The sequence below is a fragment of the Pinus tabuliformis genome, chromosome J (genome assembly GCF_031772625.1).
Source record: "Pinus tabuliformis cultivar Carrire ecotype Pingquan chromosome J, CPIR1, whole genome shotgun sequence".
Lineage (NCBI taxonomy): Eukaryota > Viridiplantae > Streptophyta > Pinopsida > Pinales > Pinaceae > Pinus > Pinus tabuliformis.
In genome coordinates this window covers 1101953999-1101961533 of record NC_142295.1, presented here as the reverse complement: position 1 = coordinate 1101961533, position 7535 = coordinate 1101953999, and positions in this window count along the sequence as shown.

Below are 7535 nucleotides of genomic sequence, written 5' to 3'. Positions count from 1 at the left end.
TTGAGTTCAACATACTAAACTTGCAACATATATACTTTACCCTACCTACATTAGTCTTTGTAAATTTTCTATGTCACCATGGGTTTTTTTCTTACCTTGGGAAATAATACCATTGCAGGCACATTCTAGCATTGTAAGGAAGCGATTTTAAATTGAGTTTTTTCCTCATGTCCATCCCTCACTATTTCTCACTATGCCTTAGGTCATTCCCTGTAATTTTCCTCTTCCAAATTTCAATTATTATGTCTCGGCGAGTTGCATTTGGGGTTTGACCCCCTTACATGATTTTCTATGGGGTTGGAACAAAACTCCCCATGAGGGTTATTTAGAAATTTTTTTGGCATAGATATGACTCCTCGGTTTTAATATTTAGTCCGGTGGCCTCCTATTCTTAATGAGTGACTATTTTTAGAATATAAAGTATTGTACAATTATATGCATGATCTCTTATCATGCTTCAAATGAAGAGTATATAAATCAATATTTTTAATTTTGTTTCTATAATTTATGAGGTTTATTATTATGCCATTGCTTAATCAACTTCATTATTTGTATGAACTATAGATGTACCTTTATTGTGCCACTCATGGTTTTCCCTCTTCACAATATTCTATTAGTTTTTTCACTTTATTCTTGGTTGAGTGATTAGAATTATGAATGCAAAATTCAATGTCTCATTCACTATTCTAAATCATTGTTGTGAGTATCTTATTTTGAGATTCCTTCCTATTCAACTATATGATGCTTAGGTTGCATGGATTTAACCAAGTGTTGACCCTTAGATACTCATCCTATGGTTGAACTCAATGGTGCATTTTGTAAATTTATTAATATTTTGATAGTGATATTAAATCAGTTAAGGTTTGCTTCGAGGAAAAATCCTTTGACATATTGTTATGATTTCCCCACATCACTCTTGGCCTATCATGATTGACTAAATGGCTTGATATATCTTAATGGTTTGATATACAGTGCAAGATTTACTTTTTTATTAATTTATGGTCGTAGCCTTGGTAATTTTTAATAATTATAATTTGTGTGTAAATTTTAAACATCATATTTATAGATTTATCACTCTTATCCTTAATAAGGAGATGCAATTTTAAAGGCGCACTTTCGAACCTACTTTAATATTTTCCTAGGAGCTATGACTCCATAACCTATGACAGTTAAACTGGCTAGCGACCCTTTGCTTATACCTACATGCTTAGTATTTTAATACACTCACTACCACTCATTTTCATCTCTCTCATATAATGTAACCTTCCAAACGTCACATGGTTAACTAGAACACTTTGATTTTATCAAATAAGGGCAACACAATTTATTAACATATACAAGATACTTATTTAACTATATATTTTGGGAGATTTTATATATAGATGCGCCTCATCTCATTATGTTCATCTACAATTAAATAAATGCTTATTCAAAATTGGGTTTGTGTTCCCTCTTATATCATGGTAGAGCTCATAATCCAAAGTGATTCCTGAAAGATTATTAATCAATACTATATCTACTAGATGGACTAGAAAACACCTTCAAATAGAATCCAAGGTATTGTACCTTAGCTATATGTGAATAACAGTATTCTAAACATCATGATAACATAACTCAAACTGGAGGAAAAAGGCTGTTGTTGAGGTTGAGTTACAATCAGATAAGGAATTTGTCTCCATTATTCCATAAGTGAACAATATTAGAAATAATACTAACTCCATATCGCTTAAATCGCTATGAATATAGTCATGTTCACCTTAATTACATTTAACATGATATAACTCTATGGGAATTTTGTACTTGTCTTGACTTTTATAAATTTCTCTAAGAAATAATAATTGGCATATCCTACAATCTGATTATAGGGTCCTTTTACTATAATTAAATACAGGGGTACACATATTTTGTTTCTTTAACAAAAGCTAGAATTATTATACTAAAAAGGATAGGTTAAATAGATGACGGTATAAGCTGCATTTTAATTAATGATATACAACCTACACAATATATGACATTTATAATGTACATAATAAAGAAGCTAATTGTAACTACAACTTGGAAAACCACTCGGGAAATAAACATGTTCCCCCTGACAATGAACTTCCTTTTCTAGCTTCCCCCGACCTAAGATCTTCTTTCCATAAGAATCAACAACATCTTTGATTCATAGGTGGTGTATTTTATACATTTCTTCCGACCATATTTTTAGCGGCATCCTGCTTTAAGGTCTACAAAACTCTTCTCCTAGGCTTTTTTTTTTCGAAGGATAATCCATTCCTTTTCTTTAAACCTTGCCTTTTTCTCCCGCAGCTCTTTGTTCCACCCTACATAGTATCTTTCTCCAACTAAGTGATTTAACATAATCCTTTTCTCTAATCATGTAAAATCAATATACTTTTTATTAATTTCATCTAGGTATTTTTAGGAGATTTTTTGGAAGGTCTATCATGTTGTCTTAACCGTAGCTTTTCCAAAGTTGGAAAGAAATATTTCAACTTTAGAGTTCCTTTGCTGAGATTTTTTATAACACTTTATTTATTTTATTAATTATCAAATTGATTACATCGTCACAAAATTTTACACATGGCTTCCATAGCCATTAAATCCAACAATGTGTTCATGCCTAAAATAGTCAACATTAAAAGTATGAAATAGAGGGGTATTAGAGTTGGCATTGCTAATTTGTTTAACCAACAAAATTCCATGTGATTGACTTCGATTTAGTAATTTTGCATAATGAGTAGTCATTATATATAGACATAAAATTAAATTCCATTATGCATAAATTGGAATTATGATGAATGTCAATGATGGGATTATACTCATTATATATTATAGAATGTTCTTTTCCCTTAACTGTTGCTTGGAAAACAACTTCATGGAAACTTTGTTTTAAAGTTCCTTATATGTAGCATCTAGAAGATGTATCCTTATTTGTTATGTTTACTTTTAATTCATGGAAATGGTTTGTGAAAATGGCTTATGGTTTAATAAAAACAATACCTTTATACATTGTTGAAATATTAAGAACATTCATGCATGTGAAAAGTAGAATTGATAATATATTTTCTAAATACAATATTTTGTAGAAGGTTTGGTTTTATTAAAAGCAGTTGTAACTAATGTTGCTAGTGAGATTAAGTAGGGGAAGCTTAATGAAGCAAAGTGAAAGATAAAATGTTGCAATGTGATTTACAACCACAAATGTGAAGATTAATGTCTATAATAATGAAATGAAATATTATACATAGAAAAATATGGTAATTTTGAAATGAATACCACCTATATGATATGAGATTTTGGTTATGATTTCTTGTCAAATTTAATTTTATAGACTATGGGGCCCATGCTAAGGGTCGAATATGAATACATGATGTACGTAAATGTTCCTTCTACCTTAATGTTAATGTGCATATGGTCAGTTATGTAAATTACAATGGGAAAAAGTGCCAAAATAGAGTTTCGCATTGTATACATTTATAGGATAGTAGGGAAAGGCCCAAACAGGGCTATCGACAAACATAATTTCCTGCCTAGATTTCCTCTCCCTAGAGATAGATGATCTTAATAAGGGAAAAATTTTGTCCAAGATGAGGAGAGGGAAAAGCCTTCCGATGACCTTGCTAGTTTTGCAGCCTATTGGAGAAGGCCCAAAAGAGTGAATTTTTGAGCTCTAAATTCTTCAGGATAAGAAATTTTCATAGGAATATGATAGATGCTGCAAAGTGTAATTTTGTGTTAGACCATGTGTGCTCACTATTGGGAAATCATATTGGATGTGAAATTGGCTCATTCTAGTTGTGGAAACAAGTTCCCAATTATTGGGAGGAGAATTATTTTCCCAAGTATGGTTTTTGTAGCAAACTAAGTAACTGATGATTAAAATTTTTCGATGATTGTATAAGAATTTTTTGTACATCCATAGAGGAAAGGATCCTAGAGCTTTGGGAGGAATTATTGGAAGTGTAGTCCCTCTATTGTATTATAGTATTGTGGATGTCTTTAGGAGGGGCTAAGACAATATTGACTTGGTGCAATTATGCTTACTTTGATCATTTAGATGATTGGAGAGATAGGTGCTCTCTAAGTACTTATAGAAGTATTGTGATTAAAATATCACTTAACATTGCATAAATGATTAATAGTTAAATTACTTCATTTTATTGAAAAAACTATGATTAAAAGTAATGTGATTATGATTAAGAGATACTAATTGTATTTTTGGGTCATATGCTATAGGGTGCATGCAATGGAGGTTGTGAAATAACCCTAGGTGCTTGTTGTTGGGAAATTAAAACATGATTAGAGTTATTATGATAGTTGATAAACCACATAAACTTATTGTGTAAAGTGACCATGATTTCCAAGAGTAATTGGAAAGTAATGTTACATTGGTATAGAAACTTTGTTTTTGTTTGTTTGAGCAATGGATAAATTATTGAACATAAAAAATGAATATTTTTTAAAGTTATAAATGCTTATGATTATAGATAAAGATATTATTGTTGTATTTAATGGTATTTCCTGGAAACAAAATCCTCCATTGGAAGTGGAAGGATCCCCTTTTCATTGTTCTAAGATCAATGTAATGAGTATAAATTAGAGATGAACACCAAGGATGGTGTTATCTTTAAAGGGGGAATATGTAATATCCATAATGCCACTACAAATCACAAGACATAATAAAAAGATGAAATTTTTAATTGCGAATTTCATATTCGATGTTAAATTTATTTATAATTCGTTTGGGAAGAGAGCTAAATTAAAAAATTAAATAAAATTAATTTCAAACAATGGTTGATGTTGAGAATTGGTTATGAATTATTTTGTAGGTATTTGGATTCATTTCCTTTCCATGTCGAATCAAACAAAAGAAAGAGGCATTTTATGAAATAACACTATTTTTTCATCTGTGTTGTGGAGTCATGGCTCGAAAGTAGAGGGTAGAGTGAAATCCATTTCTATTCTTTTGTTTTCACCTGGTAACAGATTGCTAGTACCAAACTTCCACAACAAGAGTTATTTCATGGTGTAATCTCCCATTATTTTATGGGTGGGGCACAAGCGCAAAGGATAATTCTAAAGGAATATATATTCCTACGACTTGGTTCAAAAGTTCCATGTAACGAAGAACAACAATTCAACGTAAGGATTTGCAGGTAAAATATATAATGGAGGAACAAAAGAAGGATTGTGTTCTTGCAGGGTTCGTTTACAACCGTGTCAATCTATATTTGCAGGCAACGACCCCGTGATGATGGACCTTGTACATGAGTGGTTTCTACCAATTATTTATGATGGATGTCCACCCTATAAGGAATACAGTAAATAAAGTTGAAAGGGGAATATTGGAAACAATGACGAACAAGTGGAAGTTTCATTGTATCTCAAGGGTTTGTTCTGCATCTTTGTGTTTCTTTATGTTCCAAGTAAGTCTTTTTACTCATTTTCAATCGTCATGCATAAATATGTGGCATGCAACTAAGTCTATTAAGCTCATTCTTCCTTGTTTTGTATAGACATCTATGGTTGTTACTATATGGCCTACATTAGAGATTGTTATTTTTACTGTAAGTCCTAACCTTCTTTGAAAATTCTATGGATTCTCATGCACAGAGAAATAAGTTTTGGTGATTTTAATTTAATATTTTATTATTATAATTCACATAAAAAGGTGCAATATTATAAGTATTAAAATTTAATAACAAAGTTCTCACTTAGTTTATTCATGGAAAAAGACACATGCCTTTTGTTAAACACTTTCTTTAAGAAATTAGATTGAGCTTCATAGATTGGTAAAATATTCTCGACCATTAATCTATAGATATTTCATTATTTATATTCTACTTTGAGCTTCATGGAAAATGTGTTTAGTTTATTATTCTTTATAGTGGGCATGTAGTTTGACCAACATTTTTGAGCCCATAGATAGTAGCTATTATGATAATTTTTGTTGAGGAAAGAACGTGTGTTTATATGTACAAAGGCAAATAGTTATTGGGCTAGATTTGTTTTGAAAAATAATATGAATTTGCATGTACAATAATAATATCAATTTTGTTTCCTTCTTTGAAAAAATATTATGTGTTTTTGTGTAAGAATAATAGCTATTGTGTTAGGTTCTTATCAAAAACAATACATATTTTCATGCACAAAGATAATAGCTAAGGGGCTAGTTCCCTTTGGATAATGTTTATGTAATTACATGCACCCAGCTCCTAGGGACACCTTTCTTCCAGTTAATGGATGAAACCCTCGATCTGGACATGAATTGGGTCTGTGACTTTTCTTTGAATTGTTTTGTCTTGAAGTATTTCTCCCCTTCTGGGCTGATCCCTAAGGACTGTGCTATGGTGTCTTCTGAGACCCTGAATGAAAAATTACCTATCAAGGCTTTCTCCCCATTGAATGTAAAGGCAAATTGTTTAGTGACTTCCTCATTGCTTCCATGAAACTTCTCCAAGAAGGGTAGCCATTGTTTTTCTTTTAGAATTGCAATGCAGTCATCGTGGTACTGAGAACTGTCAAATGTGCTTGGCTCTACCCTATTAGTCATTTTGACAGAGAAATTTTTCTCTAACCCTCTTCGTTTGTTCTTAAAAATTTAACAAAGGTATTTTGGTCTGTTACCTTTGTCTTCCGCTCCACACTGCTGACCTGGTGGCGCCCTCTGTTCTTCGAAACTAGCTCCTTCAGTGACTTAAGCGATGCCCAGATGACTATCTTGTAATTATGGTGGAGGTCGAAACTTGTAAACCCAAATGACTGTGTTTTCCTTTCGTAGCACTTGCTACTCTCAGTCTTTGTTGTTGAAATCGGAGAAGTCGAATTGCTAATATAGAACAACTGAGAATGAAATGATTTTTTTTTAATAACCGACCTGACTCAATTCATAGCATATTCATATTTTATGACAGAGGAGTAGCTGTACCGGGTCGTATGAATACCATCATGAGAACGCTGGAGGCATGTATGGAGTACTGGAGTATGATATCAGATAGTTGTTTGCATCATTCGACTTCGTCGGGTGGTTATGTTATAATTCGGCCGATTCAAACATAATGAACAAAACCGTATAGCATTTGGCTTTCAAACAATTCACCACATGTCCCTCGTTCATTGGTACCTGGCCGAATAGAGATGTTGGACCGGCAGTAGGGTTTGATTGGCCGATAAAGAGTTAATAACAAAGGCTGGAAGGGTGATATGAGAGGGGATTGAGAAATCGTATGGAGAGTATGGGGATTTTAAAAATCGTATAAATATGGGATAGGTTAGAGTGTTGGGAGATGATAGGGATTAAGAATATGATAAGGTGTGATAGGTATGTAGGTGTTTTAGAAATTGATCGTAGCAGTCATAGTCATGACATTTAACATTAAAAATTAGTCTTAGAATTTAAATGTTAAAAATAAAGAAAACATTACACTTTTATTGGTTGATCAAGCATTGAATTGGCATGCTAGGTAGGACTAGTCTTTCTTGACTAATCTTTGTTGTTCATGATAGGTCCATCTGAGATGAATTTGAATGCA